Source organism: Schistocerca gregaria, unplaced genomic scaffold (genome assembly GCF_023897955.1).
Source record: "Schistocerca gregaria isolate iqSchGreg1 unplaced genomic scaffold, iqSchGreg1.2 ptg000469l, whole genome shotgun sequence".
Taxonomy (NCBI): domain Eukaryota; kingdom Metazoa; phylum Arthropoda; class Insecta; order Orthoptera; family Acrididae; genus Schistocerca; species Schistocerca gregaria.
Genome location: NW_026061883.1, coordinates 1,469,665 through 1,495,908, shown reverse-complemented (window position 1 = coordinate 1,495,908; position 26,244 = coordinate 1,469,665).

Below are 26,244 nucleotides of genomic sequence, written 5' to 3'. Positions count from 1 at the left end.
AGCTAGGAACTTAAGATTTTGCATGAAAGGAGTACTAGCAGTCGCGTTGCACGGGAGAATGTGAAAAGTGTTCATATGTAGTGAAAACCTGAGAAATCTGTCCGTTTTCGTCATTTCTTATCAAATCGACTTAAAGCCAGATCGTCACATTGGTCGCTCTTCTCCCTGAAACGGTTACATTTATCGTCTGCAAAGCTACGTCGCGTGCTGCGGTATGCGGAGACACTAACAGCACCTTAATAGAACACAGATGAAATTTCTCAGTTATTGTAATAGCCAGTAAGGAGTAGTACAATAACGTTTTAGATATCGATTATTGACTTTTTAGCTGGCTTTGGGGCCTTGGACATGAGCTAGGACCTTAAGATTTTGCATCAAACGAGGACTAGATGCTCCGTTGCCCGGGAGAATGTCAAAAGTGTTCATATGCAGTAAAAACCTGAGAAATCCGTCCGTTTTCGTAATTTCTTATCAAATCGACTTAAAGCCAGGACGTCACATTGGACGCTCTTCTGTCTGAAAAGGTTACATTACTCGTCTGCAAAGCTATGTCGCGTGCTGCGGTATGCGGAGACACTAACAGCACCATAGTAGAAAACAGATGAAACTTCTAAGTTGATGTTATAGCCAGTAAGAAGTAGTACAACAACTTTAGATATCGATTATTCACTTTTTAAATGGCTTTGGGGACTTGGGCATGAGCTAGGACCTTAAGATTTTGCATCAAAAGATGACTAGCAGCTGCGTTGCACGGGAGAATGTAAATAGTGTTCATATGTAGTAAAAACCTGAGAAATCCGTCCGTTTTCGTCATTTGTTACCGAATCGACTTAATGTCAGATCGTCTCTTTGGCCGCTCATATCTCTGAAACGGTTACATTTATCGTCTGCAAAGCCATGTCGCGTGCTGCGGTATGCGGAGACACTAACAGCACCATAGTAGAAAACAGAAGAAGCTTCCAAGTTGATGTAATAGCCAGTAAGAAGCAGTACAAATCAGGTTTTACTCATCGATTATTGCCTTTTGTGCCGGCTTTGGTGCCTTGGACATGAGCTAGGAACTTACGATTTTGCATAAAAGAAGGACTAGCATCAGCGTTGTTCGGGAGAATACGAAAAGTGTTCATATGTAGTAAAAACCCGAGAAATCCGTCCTTTGTCGTCATTTGTTATCGAGACGACTTAAAGCCAGATCGTCACATTGGTCGCTCTTCTCTCTGAAACGGTTACATTTATCGTCTGCAAAGCTACGTCGCGTGCTGCGGTATGCGGAGACACTAACAGCACCATAGCGGAACACAGATGAAACTTCTAAGTTGATGTAATAGGCAGTGTGAAGTAGTACAATTCAAGTTTTATGTATCGATTTTTTACTTTTTACCCTTCTTTGGTGCCTTGGACATGAGCTAGGTACTTAAGATTTTGCATGAAAGGAGGACTAGCAGCCGCGTTGCACGGGAGAATGTGAAAAGTGTTCATATGTAGTAAAAACCTGAGAAATCCGTCCGTTTTCGTCATTTCTTATCAAATCGACTTAAAGCCAGATCTTCACATTGGTCGCTCTTCTCCCTGAAACGGTTACATTTATCGTCTGCAAAGCTACGTCGCGTGCTGCGGTATGCGGAGACACTAACAGCACCTTAATAGAACACAGATGAAATTTCTCTGTTATTGTAATAGCAAGTAAGGAGTTGTACAATAACGTTTTAGATATCGATTATTGACTTTTTAGCTGGCTTTGGGGCCTTGGACATGAGCTAGGACCTTAAGATTTTGCATCAAAGGAGAACTAGCAGCTGCGTTGCACGGGAGAATGTGAAAAGTGTTCATATGTAGTAAAAACCTGAGAAATCCGTCCGTTTTCGTCATTTCTTATCAAATCGACTTAAAGCCAGATCGTCACATTGGTCGCTCTTCTCCCTGAAATGGTTACATTTATCGTCTGCAAAGCTATGTCGCGTGCTGCGGTATGCGGAGACACTAGCAGCACCATAGTAGAACACTGATGAATCTTCTAAGTTGATGTAATAGCCAGTAAGAAGTAGTACAATAACGTTTTAGAAACCGATTATTGACTTTTAAGCTGGTTTTGGGGCCTTGGACATGAGCTAGGACCTTAAGATTTTGCATCAAAGGAGGACTAGCAGCTGCGTTGCCCGGGAGAATGTGAAGAGTGTTCATATGTACTAAAACATGAGAAATCCGTCCGTTTTCGTCATTTCTTATCAATTCGACTTAAAGCCAGGTCTTCACATTGGTCGCTCTTCTCTCTGAAACGGTCACATTTATCGTCTGCAGAGCTATGTCGCGTGCTGCGGTATGTGGAGACACTAAGAGCACCATAGTAGAACACAGACGAAGCTTCTAAGTTGATGTTATAGCCAGTAAGAAGTAGTAATATAACGTTTTAGATACCGATTATTGACTTTTTAGCTGGCTTTGGGGCCTCGGACATGAGCTAGGACCTTAAGATTTTGCATCAAAGGAGAACTAGCAGCTGCGTCGCACGGGAGAATGTGAAAAGTGTTCATATGTAGTAAAAACCTGAGAAATCCGTCCGTTTTCGTCATTTCTTATCAAATCGACTTAAAGCCAGATCGTCACATTGGTCGCCCTTCTCTCTGAAACGGTTACATTTATCGTCTGCAAAGCAATGTCGTGTGCTGCGGTATGCAGAGACACTAACAGCACCACAGTAGAACAGTGATGAAACTTCTAAGTTGATGTAATAGCCAGTAAGAAGTAGTACAATAACGTTTTAGATATCGATTATTGACTTTTTAGCTGGCTTTGGGGTCTTGGACATGATCTAAGACCTTAAGATTTTGCATGAAACTAAGACTAGCAGCCTCGTTGCACGGGAGTATGTGAAAAGAGTTCATATGTAGTAAAAGCCTGAGAAATCCGTCCGTTTTCGTCATTTCTTATAAAAGCGACTTAAATCCAGATCGTCACATTGGTGGCTCTTCTCTCTGAAACGGTTACATTTATTGTCTGCAAAGCTATGTTGCGTGCTGCGGTATGCGGAGACACTAGCAGCACCATAGTAGAACACTGATGAAACTTCTAAGTTGATGTAATAGCCAGTAAGAAGTAGTACAATATCGTTTTAGAAACCGATTATTGACTTTTAAGCTGGCTTTGGGGCCTTGGACATGAGCTAGGACCTTAAGATTTTGCATCAAAGGAGGACTAGCAGCTGCGTTGCCCGGGAGAATGTGAAGAGTGTTCATATGTACTAAAACATGAGAAATCCGTCCGTTTTCGTCATTTCTTATCAATTCGACTTAAAGCCAGGTCTTCACATTGGTCGCTCTTCTCTCTGAAACGGTTACATTTATCGTCTGCAAAGCAATGTCGCGTGCTGCGGTATGCAGAGACACTAACAGCACCACAGTAGAACAGTGATGAAACTTCTAAGTTGATGTAATAGCCAGTAAGAAGTACTGCAATAACGTTTTAGATATCGATTATTGACTTTTTAGCTGGCTTTGTGGTCTTGGGCATGAGCTAGGACCTTAAGATTTTGCAGCAAAGGAGGACTAGCAGCTGCGTTGCACGGGAGAATGTGAAAAGTGTTCATATGTAGTAAAAACCAGAGAAATCCGTCCGTTTTCGTCATTTCGTATCAAATCGACTTAAAGCCAGATCGTCACATTGGTCGCTCTTCTCCCTGAAATGGTTACATTTATCGTCTGCAAAGCTATGTCGCGTGCTGCGGTATGCGGAGACACTAGCAGCACCATAGTAGAACACTGATGAAACTTCTAAGTTGATGTAATAGCCAGTAAGAAGTAGTACAATAACGTTTTAGAAACCGATTATTGACTTTTAAGCTGGCTTTGGGGCCTTGGACATGAGGTAGGACCTTAAGATTTTGCATCAAAGGAGGACTAGCAGCTGCGTTGCCCGGGAGAATGTGAAGAGTGTTCATATGTACAAAACATGAGAAATCCGTCCGTTTTCGTCATTTCTTATCAATTCGACTTAAAGCCAGGTCTTCACATTGGTCGCTCTTGTCTCTGAAACGGTCACATTTATCGTCTGCAAAGCTATGTCGCGTGCTGCGGTATGTGGAGACACTAAGAGCACCATAGTAGAACACAGACGAAGCTTCTAAGTTGATGTTATAGCCAGTAAGAAGTAGTAATATAACGTTTTAGATACCGATTATTGACTTTTTAGCTGGCTTTGGGGCCTCGGACATGTGCTAGGACCTTACGATTTTGCATCAAAGGAGAACTAGCAGCTGCGTTGCACGGGAGAATGTGAAAAGTGTTCATATGTAGTAAAAACCTGAGAAATCCGTCCGTTTTCGTCATTTCTTATCAAATCGACTTAAAGCCAGATCGTCACATTGGTCGCTCTTCTCCCTGAAATGGTTACATTTATCGTCTGCAAAGCTATGTCGCGTGCTGCGGTATGCGGAGACACTAGCAGCACCATAGTAGAACACTGATGAATCTTCTAAGTTGATGTAATAGCCAGTAAGAAGTAGTACAATAACGTTTTAGAAACCGATTATTGACTTTTAAGCTGGTTTTGGGGCCTTGGACATGAGCTAGGACCTTAAGATTTTGCATCAAAGGAGGACTAGCAGCTGCGTTGCCCGGGAGAATGTGAAGAGTGTTCATATGTACTAAAACATGAGAAATCCGTCCGTTTTCGTCATTTCTTATCAATTCGACTTAAAGCCAGGTCTTCACATTGGTCGCTCTTCTCTCTGAAACGGTCACATTTATCGTCTGCAGAGCTATGTCGCGTGCTGCGGTATGTGGAGACACTAAGAGCACCATAGTAGAACACAGACGAAGCTTCTAAGTTGATGTTATAGCCAGTAAGAAGTAGTAATATAACGTTTTAGATACCGATTATTGACTTTTTAGCTGGCTTTGGGGCCTCGGACATGAGCTAGGACCTTAAGATTTTGCATCAAAGGAGAACTAGCAGCTGCGTCGCACGGGAGAATGTGAAAAGTGTTCATATGTAGTAAAAACCTGAGAAATCCGTCCGTTTTCGTCATTTCTTATCAAATCGACTTAAAGCCAGATCGTCACATTGGTCGCCCTTCTCTCTGAAACGGTTACATTTATCGTCTGCAAAGCAATGTCGTGTGCTGCGGTATGCAGAGACACTAACAGCACCACAGTAGAACAGTGATGAAACTTCTAAGTTGATGTAATAGCCAGTAAGAAGTAGTACAATAACGTTTTAGATATCGATTATTGACTTTTTAGCTGGCTTTGGGGTTTTGGACATGATCTAAGACCTTAAGATTTTGCATGAAACTAAGACTAGCAGCCTCGTTGCACGGGAGTATGTGAAAAGAGTTCATATGTAGTAAAAGCCTGAGAAATCCGTCCGTTTTCGTCATTTCTTATAAAAGCGACTTAAATCCAGATCGTCACATTGGTGGCTCTTCTCTCTGAAACGGTTACATTTATTGTCTGCAAAGCTATGTTGCGTGCTGCGGTATGCGGAGACACTAGCAGCACCATAGTAGAACACTGATGAAACTTCTAAGTTGATGTAATAGCCAGTAAGAAGTAGTACAATATCGTTTTAGAAACCGATTATTGACTTTTAAGCTGGCTTTGGGGCCTTGGACATGAGCTAGGACCTTAAGATTTTGCATCAAAGGAGGACTAGCAGCTGCGTTGCCCGGGAGAATGTGAAGAGTGTTCATATGTACTAAAACATGAGAAATCCGTCCGTTTTCGTCATTTCTTATCAATTCGACTTAAAGCCAGGTCTTCACATTGGTCGCTATTCTCTCTGAAACGGTTACATTTATCGTCTGCAAAGCAATGTCGCGTGCTGCGGTATGCAGAGACACTAACAGCACCACAGTAGAACAGTGATGAAACTTCTAAGTTGATGTAATAGCCAGTAAGAAGTAGTGCAATAACGTTTTAGATATCGATTATTGACTTTTTAGCTGGCTTTGTGGTCTTGGACATGAGCTAGGACCTTAAGACTTTGCATCAAAGGAGGACTAGCAACTGCGTTGCACGGGAGAATGTGAAAAGTGTTCATATGTAGTAAAAACCTGAGAAATCCGACCGTTATCGTCATTTCTTATCAAATCGACTTAAAGCCAGATCGTCACATTGGTCGCTCTTCTCTCTGAAACGGTTACATTTATTGTCTGCAAAGCTATGTCGCGTGCTGCGGTATGCGAAGACACTAACAGCACCATAGTAGAAAACAGATGAAACTTCTAAGTTGATGTAATAGCCTGTAAGAAGTAGTACAATAACGTTTTAGATTCCGATTATTGACTTTTTAGCTTGCTTTGGGGCCTTGGACATGAGCTAGGACCTTAAGATTTTGCATCAAAGGAGAACTTGCAGCTGCGTTGCACGGGAGAATGTGAAAAGTGTTCATATGTAGTGAAAACCTGAGAAATCTGTCCGTTTTCGTCATTTCTTATCAAATCGACTTAAAGCCAGATCGTCACATTGGTCGCTCTTCTCCCTGAAACGGTTACATTTATCGTCTGCAAAGCTACGTCGCGTGCTGCGGTATGCGGAGACACTAACAGCACCTTAATAGAACACAGATTAAATTTCTCAGTTATTGTAATAGCCAGTAAGGAGTAGTACAATAACGTTTTAGATATCGATTATTGACTTTTTAGCTGGCTTTGGGGCCTTGGACATGAGCTAGGACCTTAAGATTTTGCATCAAACGAGGACTAGATGCTCCGTTGTCCGGGAGATTGTCAAAAGTGTTCATATGCAGTAAAAACCTGAGAAATCCGTCCGTTTTCGTAATTTCTTATCAAATCGACTTAAAGCCAGGACGTCACATTGGACGCTCTTCTGTCTGAAAAGGTTACATTACTCGTCTGCAAAGCTATGTCGCGTGCTGCGGTATGCGGAGACACTAACAGCACCATAGTAGAAAACAGATGAAACTTCTAAGTTGATGTTATAGCCAGTAAGAAATAGTACAACAACTTTAGATATCGATTATTCACTTTTTAGCTGGCTTTGGGGACTTGGGCATGAGCTAGGACCTTAAGATTTTGCATCAAAAGATGACTAGCAGCTGCGTTGCACGGGAGAATGTAAATAGTGTTCATATGTAGTAAAAACCTGAGAAATCCGTCCGTTTTCGTCATTTGTTACCGAATCGACTTAATGTCAGATCGTCTCTTTGGCCGCTCATATCTCTGAAACGGTTACATTTATCGTCTGCAAAGCCATGTCGCGTGCTGCGGTATGCGGAGACACTAACAGCACCATAGTAGAAAACAGAAGAATCATCCAAGTTGATGTAATAGCCAGTAACAAGCAGTACAAATCAGGTTTTACTCATCGATTATTGCCTTTTGTGCCGGCTTTGGTGCCTTGGACATGAGCTAGGAACTTACGATTTTGCATAAAAGAAGGACTAGCATCAGCGTTGTTCGGGAGAATACGAAAAGTGTTCATATGTAGTAAAAACCCGAGAAATCCGTCCTTTGTCGTTATTTGTTATCGAGACGACTTAAAGCCAGATCGTCACATTGGTCGCTCTTCTCTCTGAAACGGTTACATTTATCGTCTGCAAAGCTACGTCGCGTGCTGCGGTATGCGGAGACACTAACAGCACCATAGCGGAACACAGATGAAACTTCTAAGTTGATGTAATAGGCAGTGAGAAGTAGTACAATTCAAGTTTTATGTATCGATTTTTGACTTTTTACCCTTCTTTGGTGCCTTGGACATGAGCTAGGTACTTAAGATTTTGCATGAAAGGAGGACTAGCAGCCGCGTTGCACGGGAGAATGTGAAAAGTGTTCATATGTAGTAAAAACCTTAGAAATCCGTCCGTTTTTGTCATTTCTTATCAAATCGACTTAAAACCAGGTCTTCACATTGGTCGCTCTTCTTTCTGAAACGGTCACATTTTTCGTCTGCAAAGCTATGTCGCGTGCTGCGGTAAGCGGAGACCCTATCAGCACCATAGTAGAAAACAGATGAAACTTCTAAGTTGATGTTATAGCCAGTAAGAAGTAGTACAACAACTTTAGATATCGATTATTCACTTTTTAGCTGGCTTTGGGGACTTGGGCATGAGCTAGGACCTTAAGATTTTGCAGCAAAGGAGGACTAGCAGCTGCGTTGCACGGGAGAATGTGAAAAGTGTTCATATGTAGTAAAAACCAGAGAAATCCGTCCGTTTTCGTCATTTCGTATCAAATCGACTTAAAGCCAGATCGTCACATTGGTCGCTCTTCTCCCTGAAATGGTTACATTTATCGTCTGCAAAGCTATGTCGCGTGCTGCGGTATGCAGAGACACTAGCAGCACCATAGTAGAACACTCATGAAACTTCTAAGTTGATGTAATAGCCAGTAAGAGGTAGTACAATAACGTTTTAGAAACCGATTATTGACTTTTAAGCTGGCTTTGGGGCCTTGGACATGAGCTAGGACCTTAAGATTTTGCATCAAAGGAGGACTAGCAGCTGCGTTGCCCGGGAGAATGTGAAGAGTGTTCATATGTACTAAAACATGAGAAATCCGTCCGTTTTCGTCATTTCTTATCAATTCGACTTAAAGCCAGGTCTTCACATTGGTCGCTCTTCTCTCTGAAACGGTCACATTTATCGTCTGCAAAGCTATGTCGCGTGCTGCGGTATGTGCAGACACTAAGAGCACCATAGTAGAACACAGACGAAGCTTCTAAGTTGATGTTATAGCCAGTAAGAAGTAGTAATATAACGTTTTAGATACCGATTATTGACTTTTTAGCTGGCTTTGGGGCCTCGGACATGAGCTAGGACCTTAAGATTTTGCATCAAAGGAGAACTAGCAGCTGCGTTGCACGGGAGAATGTGAAAAGTGTTCATATGTAGTAAAAACCTGAGAAATCCGTCCGTTTTCGTCATTTCTTATCAAATCGACTTAAAGCCAGATCGTCACATTGGTCGCTCTTCTCCCTGAAATGGTTACATTTATCGGCTGCAAAGCTATGTCGCGTGCTGCGGTATGCGGAGACACTAGCAGCACCATAGTAGAACACTGATGAAACTTCTAAGTTGATGTAATAGCCAGTAAGAAGTAGTACAATAACGTTTTAGAAACCGATTATTGACTTTTAAGCTGGCTTTGGGGCCTTGGACATGAGCTAGGACCTTAAGATTTTGCATCAAAGGAGGACTAGCAGCTGCGTTGCCCGGGAGAATGTGAAGAGTGTTCATATGTACTAAAAAACGAGAAATCCGTCCGTTTTCGTCATTTCTTATCAATTCGACTTAAAGCCAGGTCTTCACATTGGTCGCTCTTCTCTCTGAAACGGTCACATTTATCGTCTGCAAAGCTATGTCGCGTGCTGCGGTATGTGGAGACACTAAGAGCACCATAGTAGAACACAGACGAAACTTCTAAGTTGATGTTATAGCCAGTAAGAAGTAGTAATATAACGTTTTAGATACCGATTATTGACTTTTTAGCTGGCTTTGGGGCCTCGGACATGAGCTAGGACCTTAAGATTTTGCATCAAAGGAGAACTAGCAGCTGCGTTGCACGGGAGAATGTGAAAAGTGTTCATATGTAGTAAAAACCTGAGAAATCCGTCCGTTTTCGTCATTTCTTATCAAATCGACTTAAAGCCAGATCGTCACATTGGTCGCCCTTCTCTCTGAAACGGTTACATTTATCGTCTGCAAAGCAATGTCGCGTGCTGCGGTATGCAGAGACACTAACAGCACCAGAGTAGAACAGTGATGAAACTTCTAAGTTGATGTAATAGCCAGTAAGAAGTAGTGCAATAACGTTTTAGATATCGATTATTGACTTTTTAGCTGGCTTTGTGGTCTTGGGCATGAGCTAGGACCTTAAGACTTTGCATCAAAGGAGGACTAGCAGCTGCGTTGCACGGGAAAATGTGAAAAGTGTTCATATGTAGTAAAAACCTGAGAAATCCGCCCGTTATCGTCATTTCTTATCAAATCGACTTAAAGCCAGATCGTCACATTGGTCGCTCTTCCCTCTGAAACGGTTACATTTATTGTCTGCAAAGCCATGTCGCGTGCTGCGGTATGCGGAGACACTCACAGCACCATAGTAGAAAACAGATGAAACTTCTAAGTTGATGTAATAGCTTGCAAGAAGTAGTACAATAACGTTTTAGATACCGATTATTGTCTTTTTAGCTGGCTTTGGGGTCTTGGACATAAGCTAGGACCTTAAGATTTTCCATCAAAGGAGAACTAGCAGCTGCGTTGCACGGGAGAATGTGAAAAATGTTCATATGTAGTAAAAACCTGAGAAATCCGTCCATTTTCGTCATTTCTTATCAAATCGACTTAAAGCCAGATCGTCACATTGGTCGCTCTTCTCCCTGAAACGGTTACATTTATCGTCTGCAAAGCTACGTCGCGTGCTGCGGTATGCGGAGACACTAACAGCACCATAGTAGAACACAGATGAAATTTCTCAGTTATTGTAATAGCCAGCAAAGAGTAGTACAATAACGTTTTAGATATCGATTATTGACTTTTTAGCTGGCTTTGGGGCCTTGGACATGAGCTAGGACCTTAAGATTTTGCATCAAAAGATGACTAGCAGCTGCGTTGCACGGGAGAATGTAAATAGTGTTCATATGTAGTAAAAACCTGAGAAATCCGTCCGTTTTCGTCATTTGTTTCCGAATCGACTTAATGTCAGATCGTCTCATTAGCCGCTCATAACTCTGAAACGGTTACATTTATCGTCTGCAAAGCTATGTCGCGTGCTGCGGTATGCGGAGACTCTAACAGCACCATAGTAGAAAACAGAAGAAGCTTCCAAGTTGATGTAATAGCCAGTAAGAAGCAGTACAAATCAGGTTTTACTCATCGATTATTGCCTTTTGTGCCGTCTTTGGTGCCTTGGACATGAGCTAGGACCTTACGATTTTGCATAAAAGAAGGACTAGCATCAGCGTTGTTCGGGAGAATACGAAAAGTGTTCATATGTAGTAAAAACCCGAGAAATCCGTCCTTTGTCGTCATTTGTTATCGAGTCGACTTAAAGCCAGATCGTCACATTGGTCGCTCTTCTCTCTGAAACGGTTACATTTATCGTCTGCAAAGCTATGTCGCGTGCTGTGGTATGCGCAGACACTAAAAGAACCATAGTAGAACACAGATGAAGCTCCTGAGTCGATGTAATAGCCAGTGAGAGGTAGTACAATTCAAATTTTTAGGTGTGGATTATTGACTTTTTACCCTTCTTTGGTGCCTTGGACATGAGCTAGGAACTTAACATTTTGCATGAAAGGAGGACTAGCGGCTGCGTTGCACAGGCGAATGTGAAACGGTGTTCATATGTAGTAAAAACGTGAGGAATCCGTCCGTTTTCGTCATTTGTTATCGATTCGGCTTAAAGCCAGATCTTCACATAGGCCGCAATTCTCTCTGAAACGGTTGTACTTATCGTCTGCAAACCTATGTCGCGTGTTGCGGTATGCGCAGACACTGAACGCACCATAGTAGAACTCAGATGAAGCTTCTAAGTTGATGTAATAGCCAGTAAGAAGTAGTTCAAATCAAGTTTTAGGTATCGATTATAAACTTTTTACCCTTCTTCGGTGCCTTGGAAATGAGCTAGGAACTTTAGATTTTGCATGAAAGGAGGACTAGCAGTCGCGTTTCACGGGAGAATGTGAAAAGTGTTCATATGTAGTAAAAACCTAAGAAATTCGTCCGTTTAGTCATTTGTTATCGAATCGCCTTAAAGCCAGATCGTCAGATTGGCCGCTCGTCTCTCTGAAACGATTACATTTATCGTCAGCAAAGCTATGTCGCGTGCTGCGGTATGCCGAGACACTAAAAGCACCATAGTAGAAAACAGATGAAGCTTCTAAGATGATGCAATAGCCAATAAGAAGTAGTACAATTCAAGTTTTAATTATCGATTATTGACTTTTTACCCTTCTTTGGTGCCTTGGACATGAGCTAGGAACTTAAGATTTTGCATGAAAGGAGGACTAACAGCCGCGTTGCACGGGAGATTGTGAAAAGTGTTCATATGTAGTAAAAACCTGAGAAATCCGTCCGTTTTCGTCATTTGTTATCGAATCGGCTTAAAGCCAGACCGTCACATTGGCCGCCCTTCTCTCTGAAACGGTTGTACTTATCGTCAGCAAAGCTATGTCGCGTGTTGCGGTATGCGGAGGCACTAAAAGCACCATAGTAGAACACAGATAAAGCTTCTAAGTTGATGTAATATCCAGTAAGAGGTAGCACAATTCAAGTTTTAGGTATCGATTATTGACTTTTTAGCTGGCTTTGGTGCCTTGGACATGAGCTAGGACCGTAAGATTCTGCTTGAAAGGAGGACTAGCAGCCGAGTTGCATGGGAGAATGTGAGAAGTGTTCATATGTAGTGAAAACCTGAGAAATCCGTCCGTTTTCGTCATTTCTTATCAAATCGACTTAAAGCCAGATCGTCACATTGGTCGCTCTTCTCCCTGAAACGGTTACATTTATCGTCTGCAAAGCTACGTCGCATGCTGCGGTATGCGGAGACACTAACAGCACCTTAATAGAACACAGATGAAATTTCTCAGTTATTGTAATAGCCAGTAAAGAGTAGTACAATAACGTTTTAGATATCGATTATTGACTTTTTAGCTGGCTTTGGGGTCTTCGACATGAGCTAGGACCTTAAGATTTTGCATCAAAGGAGGACTAGATGCTCCGTTGCACGGGAGAATGTAAATAGTGTTCATGTGCAGTAAAAACCTGAGAAATCCGTCCGTTTTCGTAATTTCTTATCAAATCGACTTAAAGCCAGATCGTCACATTGGTCGCTCTTCTCCCTGAAACGGTTACATTTATCGTCTGCAAAGCTACGTCGCGTGCTGCGGTATGCGGAGACACTAACAGCACCTTAATAGAACACAGATTAAATTTCTCAGTTATTGTAATAGCCAGTAAGAAGTAGTACAATAACGTTTTAGATATCGATTATTGACTTTTTAGCTGGCTTTGGGGCCTTGGACATGAGCTAGGACCTTAAGATTTTGCATCAAAGGAGGACTAGATGCTCCGTTGCACGGGAGAATGTAAATAGTGTTCATGTGCAGTAAAAACCTGAGAAATCCGTCCGTTTTCGTAATTTCTTATCAAATCGACTTAAAGCCAGGACGTCACATTGGATGCTCTTCTCTCTGAAAAGGTTACATTACTCGTCTGCAAAGCTATGTCGCGTGCTGCGGTATGCGGAGACACTAACAGCACCATAGTAGAACACAGATGAAACTTCTAAGTCGATGTAATAGCCAGTAAGAAGTAGTACAATAACGTTTTAGAAACCGATTATTGACTTTTTAGCTGGCTTTGGGGCCTTGGACATGAGCTAGGACCTTACGATTTTGCATCAAAGGAGGACTAGCAGCTGCGTTGCCCGGGAGAATGTGAAGAGTGTTCATATGTACTAAAACATGAGAAATTCGTCCGTTTTCGTCATTTCTTATCAAATCGACTTAAAGCCAGGTCTTCACATTGGTCGCTCTTCTCTCTGAAACGGTCACATTTATCGTCTGCAAAGCTATGTCGCGTGCTGCGGTATGTGGAGACACTAAGAGCACCATAGTAGAACACAGACGAAGCTACTAAGTTGATGTTATAGCCAGTAGGAAGTAGTACAATAACGTTTTAGATATCGATTATTGACTTTTTAGCTGGCTTTGGGGACTTGGACATGAGCTAGGACCTTAAGATTTTGCATCAAAGGAGGACTAGCAGCTGCGTTGCACGGGAGAATGTGAAAAGTGTTCATATGTAGTAAAAACTGGGAAATCCGTCCATTTTCGTCATTTCTTATCAAATCGACTTAAAGCCAGAACGTCACATTGGTCGCTCTCCTGTCTGAAACCTTTACATTTATCGTCTGCAAAGCTATGTCGCGTGCTGCGGTATGCAGAGACACTAACAGCACCATAGTAGAACACTGATGAAACTTCTAACTTGTTGTAATAGCCAGTAAGAAGTATTGCAATAACGTTTTAGATATCGATTATTGACTTTTTATCTGGCTTTGGGGTCTTGGACATGAGCTAGGACCTTAAGACTTTGCATCAAAGGAGGACTAGCAGCTCCGTTGCACGGGAGAATGTCAAAAGTGTTCATATGTAGTGAAAACCTGAGAAATCCGTCCGTTTTCGTCATTTCTTATCAAATCGACTTAAAGCCAGATCGTCACATTGGTCGCTCTTCTCCCTGAAACGGTTACATTTATCGTCTGCAAAGCTATGTCGCGTGCTGCGGTATGCGGAGACACTAACAGGTTCATAGTAGAACACAGATGAAACTTCTAAGTTGATGTAATAGCCAGTAAGAAGTAGTACAATAACGTTTTAGATACCGATTATTGACTTTTTAGCTGGCTTTGGGGCCTTGGACATGAGCTAGGACCTTAAGATTTTGAATCAAAGGAGAACTAGCAGCTGTGTTGCACGGGAGAATGTGAAAAGTGTTCATATGCAGTGAAAACCTGAGAAATCCGTCCGTATTCGTCATTTCTTATCAAATCGACTTAAAGCCAGATCGTCACATTGGTCGCTCTTCTCCCTGAAACGGTTACATTTATCGTCTGCAAAGCTACGTCGCGTGCTGCGGTATGCGGAGACACTAACAGCACCTTAATAGAACACAGATGAAATTTCTCAGTTATTGTAATAGCCAGTAAGGAGTAGTACAATCACGTTTTAGATATCGATTATTGACTTTTTAGCTGGCTTTGGGGCCTTCGACATGAGCTAGGACCTTAAGATTTTGCATCAAAGGAGGACTAGATGCTCCGTTGCACGGGAGAATTTAAATAGTGTTCATGTGCAGTAAAAACCTGAGAAATCCGTCCGTTTTCGTAATTTCTTATCAAATCGACTTAAAGCCAGGACGTCACATTGGACGCTCTTCTCTCTGAAAAGGTTACATTACTCGTCTGCAAAGCTATGTCGCGAGCTGCGGTATGCGGAGACACTAACAGCACCATAGTAGAACACAGATGAAACTTCTAAGTCGATGTAATAGCCAGTAAGAAGTAGTACAATAACGTTTTAGATATCGATTATTGTCTTTTTAGCCGGCTTTGGGGCCTAGGACATGAGCTAGGACCTTAAGATTTTGCATCAAAGGAGGACCAGCAGCTGCGTTGCCCGGGAGAATGTGAAAAGTGTTCATATGTAGTGAAAACCTGAGAAATCTGTCCGTTTTCGTCATTTCTTATCAAATCGACTTAAAGCCAGATCGTCACATTGGTCGCTCTTCTGTCTGAAACGGTTACATTTATCGTCTGCAAAGCTATGTCGCGTGCTGCGGTATGCAGAGACACTAACAGCACCATAGTAGAACACTGATGAAACTTCTAACTTGTTGTAATAGCCAGTAAGAAGTATTGCAATAACGTTTTAGATATCGATTATTGACTTTTTATCTGGCTTTGGGGTCTTGGACATGAGCTAGGACCTTAAGACTTTGCATCAAAGGAGGACTAGCAGCTCCGTATCACGTAAGAATGTCAAAAGTGTTCATATGTAGTGAAAACCTGAGAAATCCATCCGTTTTCGTCATTTCTTATCAAATCGACTTAAAGCCAGATCGTCACATTGATCGCTCTTCTCTCTGAAACGGTTACATTTATCGTCTGCAAAGCTATGTCGCGTGCTGCGGTATGCGGAGACACTAACAGGACCATAGTAGAACACAGATGAAACTTCTAAGTTGATGTAATAGCCAGTAAGAAGTAGTACAATAACGTTTTAGATACCGATTATTGTCTTTTTAGCTGGCTTTGGGGCCTTGGACATGAGCTAGGACCTTACGATTTTGCATCAAAGGAGAACTAGCAGCTGCGTTGCACGGGAGAATGTGAAAAATGTTCATATGTAGTAAAAACCTGAGAAATCCGTCCATTTTCGTCATTTCTTATCAAATCGACTTGAAGCCAGATCGTCACATTGGTCGCACTTCTCTCTGAAACGGTTACATTTATCGTCTGCAAAGCAATGTCGCGTGCTACGGTATGCAGAGACACTAACAGCACCACAGTAGAACAGTGATGAAACTTCTAAGTTGATGTAATAGCCAGTAAGAAGTAGTGCAATAACGTTTTAGATATCGATTATTGACTTTTTAGCTGGCTTTGTGGTCTTGGACATGAGCTAGGACCTTAAGACTTTGCATCAAAGGAGGACTAGCAGCTGCGTTGCACGGGAGAATGTGAAAAGTGTTCATATGTAGTAAAAACCTGAGAAATCCGACCGTTATCGTCATTTCTTATCAAATCGACTTAAAGCCAGATCGTCACATTGGTCGCTCTTCTCTCTGAAACGGTTACATTTATTGTCTGCAAAGCTATGTCGCGTGCTGCGGTATGCGGAGACACTAACAGCACCATAGTAGAAAACAGATGAAACTTCTAAGTTGATGTAATAGCCTGCAAGAAGTAGTACAATAACGTTTTAGATTCCGATCATTGTCTTTTTAGCTTGCTTTGGGGCCTTGGACATGAGCTAGGACCTTAAGATTTTGCATCAAAGGAGAACTTGCAGCTGCGTTGCACGGGAGAATGTGAAAAGTGTTCATATGTAGTGAAAACCTGAGAAATCCGTCCGTTTTCGTCATTTCTTATCAAATCGACTTAAAGCCAGATCGTCACATTGGTCGCTCTTCTCCCTGAAACGGTTACATTTATCAACTGCAAAGCTACGTCGCGTGCTGCGGTATGCGGAGACACTAACAGCACCTTAATAGAACACAGATGAAATTTCTCAGTTATTGTAATAGCCAGTAAGGAGTAGTACAATAACGTTTTAGATATCGATTATTGACTTTTTAGCTGGCTTTGGGGCCTTGGACATGAGCTAGGACCTTAAGATTTTGCATTAAACGAGGACTAGATGCTCCGTTGCACGGAGAATGTAAAAAGTGTTCATATGCAGTAAAAACCTGAGAAATCCGTCCGTTTTCGTAATTTCTTATCAAATCGACTTAAAGCCAGGACGTCACATTGGACGCTCTTCTCTCTGAAAAGGTTACATTACTCGTCTGCAAAGCTATGTCGCGTGCTGCGGTAAGCGGAGACCCTAACAGCACCATAGTAGAAAACAGATGAAACTTCTAAGTTGATGATATAGCCAGTAAGAAGTAGTACAATAACTTTAGATATCGATTATTCACTTTTTAGCTGGCTTTGGGGACTTGGACATGAGCTAGGACCTTAAGATTTTGCATCAAAGGAGGAGTAGCAGCTGCGTTGCACGGGAGAATGTGAAAAGTGTTCATATGTAGTAAAAACCTGAGAAATCCGTACATTTTCGTCATTTCTTATAAAATCGACTTAAAGCCAGATCGTCACATTGGTCGCTCTTCTCTCTAAAACGGTTACATTTATCGTCTACAAAGCAATGTCGCGTGCTGCGGTATGCGGAGACACTAACAGCACCATAGTAAAACACTGATGAAACTTCTAAAATGATGTAATTGCCGGTAAGAAGTAGTGCAATAACGTTTTAGATATCGATTATTGACTTTTTAGCTGGCTTTGAGGTCTTGGACATGAGCTAAGACCTTAAGATTTTGCATGAAACTAAGACTAGCAGCCTCGTTGCACGGGAGTATGTGAAAAGTGTTCATATGTAGTAAAAACCTGAGAAATCCGTCCGTTTTCGTAATTTCTTATCGAATCGACTTAAAGCCAGATCGTCACATTGGTCGCTCTTCTCCCTGAAACGGTTACATTTATCGTCTGCAAAGCTATGTCGCGTGCTGCGGTATGCAGAGACACTAATAGCACCATAGTAGAACACTGATGAAACTTCTAAGTTGATGTAATAGCCAGTAAGAAGTAGTAAAATAACGATTTAGATATCGATTATTGACTTTTTAGCTGGCTTTGGGGACTTGGACATGAGCTAGGACCTTAAGATTTTGCATCAAAGGAGAACTAGCAGCTGCGTTGCACGGGAGAATGTGAAAAGTGTTCATATGTACTAAAAACCTGAGAATTCCGTCCGTTTTCGTCATTTCTTATCAAATCGACTTAAAGCCAGGTCTTCACATTGGTCGCTCTTCTCTCTAAAACGGTTACATTTATCGTCTACAAAGCAATGTCGCGTGCTGCGCTATGCGGAGACACTAACAGCACCATAGTAAAACACTGATGAAACTTCTAAAATGATGTAATTGCCGGTAAGAAGTAGTGCAATAACGTTTTAGATATCGATTATTGACTTTTTAGCTGGCTTAGAGGTCTTGGACATGAGCTAAGACCTTAAGATTTTGCATGAAACTAAGACTAGCAGCCTCGTTGCACGGGAGTATGTGAAAAGTGTTCATATGTAGTAAAAACCTGAGAAATCCGTCCGTTTTCGTCATTTCTTATAAAAGCGACTTAAAGCCAGATCGTCACATTGGTCACTCTTCTCCCTGAAACGGTTACATTTATCGTCTGCAAAGCTATGTCGCGTGCTGCGGTATGCGGAGACACTAACAGGTTCATAGTAGAACACAGATGAAACTTCTAAGTTGATGTAATAGCCAGTAAGAAGTAGTACAATAACGTTTTAGATACCGATTATTGACTTTTTAGCTGGCTTTGGGGTCTTGGACATGAGTTAGTATCTTAAGACTTTGCATCAAAGGAGCACTAGCAGCTGCGTTGCACGGGAGAAGGTAAAAAGTGTTCAAATGTAGCAAAAACCTGAGAAATCCGTCCGTTTTCGTCATTTCGTATCAAATCGACTTAAAGCCAGATCGTCACATTGGTCGCTCTTCTCTCTGAAACGGTTACATTTATCGTCTGCAAAGCTATGTCGCGTGCTGTGGTATGCGGAGACACTAACAGCACCATAGTAGAAAACAGATGAAACTTCTAAGTTGATGTAATAGCCAGTAAGAAGTAGTACAATAACGTTTTAGAAACCGATTATTGACTTTTAAGCTGGCTTTGGGTCCTTGGACATGAGCTAGGACCTTAAGATTTTGCATCAAAGGAGGACTAGCAGCTGCGTTGCCCGGGGGAATGTGAAGAGTGTTCATATGTACTAAAACATGAGAAATCCGTCCGTTTTCGTCATTTCTTATCAATTCGACTTAAAGCCAGGTCTTCACATTGGTCGCTCTTCTCTCTGAAACGGTCACATTTATCGTCTGCAAAGCTATGTCGCGTGCTGCGGTATGTGGAGACACTAAGAGCACCATAGTAGAACACAGACGAAGGTTGTAAGTTGATGTTATAGCCAGTAAGAAGTAGTAATATTACGTTTTAGATACCGATTATTGACTTTTTAGCTGGCTTTGGGGACTTGGACATGAGCTAGGACCTTAAGATTTTGCATCAAAAGATGACTAGCAGCTGCGTTGCACGGGAGAATGTAAATAGAGTTCATATGTAGTAAAAACCTGAGAAATCCGTCTGTTATCGTCATTTGTTACCGAATCGACTTAATGTCAGATCGTCTCATTGGCCGCTCATATCTCTGAAACGGTTACAATTATCGTCTGCAAAGCTATGTCGCGTGCTGCGGTATGCGGAGACACTAACAGCACCATAGTAGAAAACAGAAGAAGCTTCCAAGTTGATGTAATAGCCAGTAAGAAGCAGTACAAATCAGGTTTTACTCAACGATTATTGCCTTTTGTGCCGGCTTTGGTGCCTTGGACATGAGCTAGGACCTTACGATTTTGCATAAAAGAAAGACTAGCATCAGCGTTGTTCGGGAGAATACGAAAAGTGTTCATATGTAGTAAAAACCCGAGAAATCCGTCCTTTGTCGTCATTTGTCATCGAGTCGACTTAAAGCCAGAACGTCACATTGGTCGCTCTTCTCTCTGAAACGGTTACATTTATCGTCTGCAAAGCTACGTCGCGTGCTGCGGTATGCGGAGACACTAACAGCACCATAGCGGAACACAGATGAAACTTCTAAGTTGATGTAATAGCCAGTAAGAAGTAGTACAATAACGTTTTAGGTACCGATTATTGACTTTTTAGCTGGATTTGGGGACTCGGACATGAGCTAGGACCTTAAGATTTTTCATCAAAGGAGAACTAGCAGCTGCGTTGCTCGGGAGAATGTGAAAAGTGTTCATATGTAGTAAAAACCTGAGAAATCCGTCCGTTTTCGTCATTTCTTATCAAATCGACTTAAAGCCAGATCGTCACATTGGTCGCTCTTCTCTCTGAAACGGTTACATTTATCGTCTGCAAAGCTATGTCGCGTGCTGCGGTATGCAGAGACACTAATAGCACCATAGTAGAACACTGATGAAACTTCTAAGTTGATGTAATAGCCAGTAAGAAGTAGTAAAATAACGATTTAGATATCGATTATTGACTTTTTAGCTGGCTTTGGGGACTTGGACATGAGCTAGGACCTTAAGATTTTGCATCAAAGGAGAACTAGCAGCTGCGTTGCACGGGAGAATGTGAAAAGTGTTCATATGTACTAAAAACCTGAGAATTCCGTCCGTTTTCGTCATTTCTTATCAAATCGACTTAAAGCCAGGTCTTCACATTGGTCGCTCTTCTCTCTAAAACGGTTACATTTATCGTCTACAAAGCAATGTCGCGTGCTGCGGTATGCGGAGACACTAACAGCACCATAGTAAAACACTGATGAAACTTCTAAAATGATGTAATTGCCGGTAAGAAGTAGTGCAATAACGTTTTAGATATCGATTATTGACTTTTTAGCTGGCTTTGAGGTCTTGGACATGAGCTAAGACCTTAAGATTTTGCATGAAACTAAGACTAGCAGCCTCGTTGCACGGGAGTATGTGAAAAGTGTTCATATGTAGTAAAAACCTGAGAAATCCGTCCGTTTTCGTCATTTCTTATAAAAGCGACTTAAAGCCAGATCGTCACATTGGTCACTCTTCTCTCTGAAACGGTTACATTTATCGTCTGCAAAGCTATGTCGCGTGCTGCGGTATGCGGAGACACTAACAGGACCATAGTAGAACACAGATGAAACTTCTAAGTTGATGTAATAGCCAGTAAGAAGTAGTACAATAACGTTTTAGATACCGATTATTGTCTTTTTAGCTGGCTTTGGGGCCTTGGACATGAGCTAGGACCTTACGATTTTGCATCAAAGGAGAACTAGCAGCTGCGTTGCACGGGAGAATGTGAAAAATGTTCATATGTAGTAAAAACCTGAGAAATCCGTCCATTTTCGTCATTTCTTATCAAATCGACTTGAAGCCAGATCGTCACATTGGTCGCACTTCTCTCTGAAACGGTTACATTTATCGTCTGCAAAGCAATGTCGCGTGCTGCGGTATGCAGAGACACTAACAGCACCACAGTAGAACAGTGATGAAACTTCTAAGTTGATGTAATAGCCAGTAAGAAGTAGTGCAATAACGTTTTAGATATCGATTATTGACTTTTTAGCTGGCTTTGTGGTCTTGGACATGAGCTAGGACCTTAAGACTTTGCATCAAAGGAGGACTAGCAGCTGCGTTGCACGGGAGAATGTGAAAAGTGTTCATATGTAGTAAAAACCTGAGAAATCCGACCGTTATCGTCATTTCTTATCAAATCGACTTAAAGCCAGATCGTCACATTGGTCGCTCTTCTCTCTGAAACGGTTACATTTATTGTCTGCAAAGCTATGTCGCGTGCTGCGGTATGCGGAGACACTAACAGCACCATAGTAGAAAACAGATGAAACTTCTAAGTTGATGTAATAGCCTGCAAGAAGTAGTACAATAACGTTTTAGATTCCGATCATTGTCTTTTTAGCTTGCTTTGGGGCCTTGGACATGAGCTAGGACCTTAAGATTTTGCATCAAAGGAGAACTTGCAGCTGCGTTGCACGGGAGAATGTGAAAAGTGTTCATATGTAGTGAAAACCTGAGAAATCCGTCCGTTTTCGTCATTTCTTATCAAATCGACTTAAAGCCAGATCGTCACATTGGTCGCTCTTCTCCCTGAAACGGTTACATTTATCAACTGCAAAGCTACGTCGCGTGCTGCGGTATGCGGAGACACTAACAGCACCTTAATAGAACACAGATGAAATTTCTCAGTTATTGTAATAGCCAGTAAGGAGTAGTACAATAACGTTTTAGATATCGATTATTGACTTTTTAGCTGGCTTTGGGGCCTTGGACATGAGCTAGGACCTTAAGATTTTGCATTAAACGAGGACTAGATGCTCCGTTGCACGGAGAATGTAAAAAGTGTTCATATGCAGTAAAAACCTGAGAAATCCGTCCGTTTTCGTAATTTCTTATCAAATCGACTTAAAGCCAGGACGTCACATTGGACGCTCTTCTCTCTGAAAAGGTTACATTACTCGTCTGCAAAGCTATGTCGCGTGCTGCGGTAAGCGGAGACCCTAACAGCACCATAGTAGAAAACAGATGAAACTTCTAAGTTGATGATATAGCCAGTAAGAAGTAGTACAATAACTTTAGATATCGATTATTCACTTTTTAGCTGGCTTTGGGGACTTGGACATGAGCTAGGACCTTAAGATTTTGCATCAAAGGAGGAGTAGCAGCTGCGTTGCACGGGAGAATGTGAAAAGTGTTCATATGTAGTAAAAACCTGAGAAATCCGTACATTTTCGTCATTTCTTATAAAATCGACTTAAAGCCAGATCGTCACATTGGTCGCTCTTCTCTCTAAAACGGTTACATTTATCGTCTACAAAGCAATGTCGCGTGCTGCGGTATGCGGAGACACTAACAGCACCATAGTAAAACACTGATGAAACTTCTAAAATGATGTAATTGCCGGTAAGAAGTAGTGCAATAACGTTTTAGATATCGATTATTGACTTTTTAGCTGGCTTTGAGGTCTTGGACATGAGCTAAGACCTTAAGATTTTGCATGAAACTAAGACTAGCAGCCTCGTTGCACGGGAGTATGTGAAAAGTGTTCATATGTAGTAAAAACCTGAGAAATCCGTCCGTTTTCGTAATTTCTTATCGAATCGACTTAAAGCCAGATCGTCACATTGGTCGCTCTTCTCCCTGAAACGGTTACATTTATCGTCTGCAAAGCTATGTCGCGTGCTACGGTATGCGGAGACACTAACAGGTTCATAGTAGAACACAGATGAAACTTCTAAGTTGATGTAATAGCCAGTAAGAAGTAGTACAATAACGTTTTAGATACCGATTATTGACTTTTTAGCTGGCTTTGGGGTCTTGGACATGAGTTAGTATCTTAAGACTTTGCATCAAAGTAGCACTAGCAGCTGCGTTGCACGGGAGAAGGTAAAAAGTGTTCAAATGTAGCAAAAACCTGAGAAATCCGTCCGTTTTCGTCATTTCGTATCAAATCGACTTAAAGCCAGATCGTCACATTGGTCGCTCTTCTCTCTGAAACGGTTACATTTATCGTCTGCAAAGCTATGTCGCGTGCTGTGGTATGCGGAGACACTAACAGCACCATAGTAGAAAACAGATGAAACTTCTAAGTTGATGTAATAGCCAGTAAGAAGTAGTACAATAACGTTTTAGAAACCGATTATTGACTTTTAAGCTGGCTTTGGGTCCTTGGACATGAGCTAGGACCTTAAGATTTTGCATCAAAGGAGGACTAGCAGCTGCGTTGCCCGGGGGAATGTGAAGAGTGTTCATATGTACTAAAACATGAGAAATCCGTCCGTTTTCGTCATTTCTTATCAATTCGACTTAAAGCCAGGTCTTCACATTGGTCGCTCTTCTCTCTGAAACGGTCACATTTATCGTCTGCAAAGCTATGTCGCGTGCTGCGGTATGTGGAGACACTAAGAGCACCATAGTAGAACACAGACGAAGGTTGTAAGTTGATGTTATAGCCATTAAGAAGTAGTAATATTACGTTTTAGATACCGATTATTGACATTTTAGCTGGCTTTGGGGACTTGGACATGAGCTAGGACCTTAAGATTTTGCATCAAAAGATGACTAGCAGCTGCGTTGCACGGGAGAATGTAAATAGAGTTCATATGTAGTAAAAACCTGAGAAATCCGTCTGTTATCGTCATTTGTTACCGAATCGACTTAATGTCAGATCGTCTCATTGGCCGCTCATATCTCTGAAACGGTTACATTTATCGTCTGCAAAGCTATGTCGCGTGCTGCGGTATGCGGAGACACTAACAGCACCATAGTAGAAAACAGAAGAAGCTTCCAAGTTGATGTAATAGTCAGTAAGAAGCAGTACAAATCAGGTTTTACTCAACGATTATTGCCTTTTGTGCCGGCTTTGGTGCCTTGGACATGAGCTAGGACCTTACGATTTTGCATAAAAGAAAGACTAGCATCAGCGTTGTTCGGGAGAATACGAAAAGTGTTCATATGTAGTAAAAACCCGAGAAATCCGTCCTTTGTCGTCATTTGTCATCGAGTCGACTTAAAGCCAGAACGTCACATTGGTCGCTCTTCTCTCTGAAACGGTTACATTTATCGTCTGCAAAGCTACGTCGCGTGCTGCGGTATGCGGAGACACTAACAGCACCATAGCGGAACACAGATGAAACTTCTAAGTTGATGTAATAGCCAGTAAGAAGTAGTACAATAACGTTTTAGGTACCGATTATTGACTTTTTAGCTGGATTTGGGGACTCGGACATGAGCTAGGACCTTAAGATTTTTCATCAAAGGAGAACTAGCAGCTGCGTTGCTCGGGAGAATGTGAAAAGTGTTCATATGTAGTAAAAACCTGAGAAATCCGTCCGTTTTCGTCATTTCTTATCAAATCGACTTAAAGCCAGATCGTCACATTGGTCGCTCTTCTCTCTGAAACGGTTACATTTATCGTCTGCAAAGCTATGTCGCGTGCTGCGGTATGCAGAGACACTAATAGCACCATAGTAGAACACTGATGAAACTTCTAAGTTGATGTAATAGCCAGTAAGAAGTAGTAAAATAACGATTTAGATATCGATTATTGACTTTTTAGCTGGCTTTGGGGACTTGGACATGAGCTAGGACCTTAAGATTTTGCATCAAAGGAGAACTAGCAGCTGCGTTGCACGGGAGAATGTGAAAAGTGTTCATATGTACTAAAAACCTGAGAATTCCGTCCGTTTTCGTCATTTCTTATCAAATCGACTTAAAGCCAGGTCTTCACATTGGTCGCTCTTCTCTCTAAAACGGTTACATTTATCGTCTACAAAGCAATGTCGCGTGCTGCGCTATGCGGAGACACTAACAGCACCATAGTAAAACACTGATGAAACTTCTAAAATGATGTAATTGCCGGTAAGAAGTAGTGCAATAACGTTTTAGATATCGATTATTGACTTTTTAGCTGGCTTAGAGGTCTTGGACATGAGCTAAGACCTTAAGATTTTGCATGAAACTAAGACTAGCAGCCTCGTTGCACGGGAGTATGTGAAAAGTGTTCATATGTAGTAAAAACCTGAGAAATCCGTCCGTTTTCGTCATTTCTTATAAAAGCGACTTAAAGCCAGATCGTCACATTGGTCACTCTTCTCCCTGAAACGGTTACATTTATCGTCTGCAAAGCTATGTCGCGTGCTGCGGTATGCGGAGACACTAACAGGTTCATAGTAGAACACAGATGAAACTTCTAAGTTGATGTAATAGCCAGTAAGAAGTAGTACAATAACGTTTTAGATACCGATTATTGACTTTTTAGCTGGCTTTGGGGTCTTGGACATGAGTTAGTATCTTAAGACTTTGCATCAAAGGAGCACTAGCAGCTGCGTTGCACGGGAGAAGGTAAAAAGTGTTCAAATGTAGCAAAAACCTGAGAAATCCGTCCGTTTTCGTCATTTCGTATCAAATCGACTTAAAGCCAGATCGTCACATTGGTCGCTCTTCTCTCTGAAACGGTTACATTTATCGTCTGCAAAGCTGTGGCGCGTGCTGTGGTATGCGGAGACACTAACAGCACCATAGTAGAAAACAGATGAAACTTCTAAGTTGATGTAATAGCCAGTAAGAAGTAGTACAATAACGTTTTAGAAACCGATTATTGACTTTTAAGCTGGCTTTGGGTCCTTGGACATGAGCTAGGACCTTAAGATTTTGCATCAAAGGAGGACTAGCAGCTGCGTTGCCCGGGGGAATGTGAAGAGTGTTCATATGTACTAAAACATGAGAAATCCGTCCGTTTTCGTCATTTCTTATCAATTCGACTTAAAGCCAGGTCTTCACATTGGTCGCTCTTCTCTCTGAAACGGTCACATTTATCGTCTGCAAAGCTATGTCGCGTGCTGCGGTATGTGGAGACACTAAGAGCACCATAGTAGAACACAGACGAAGGTTGTAAGTTGATGTTATAGCCAGTAA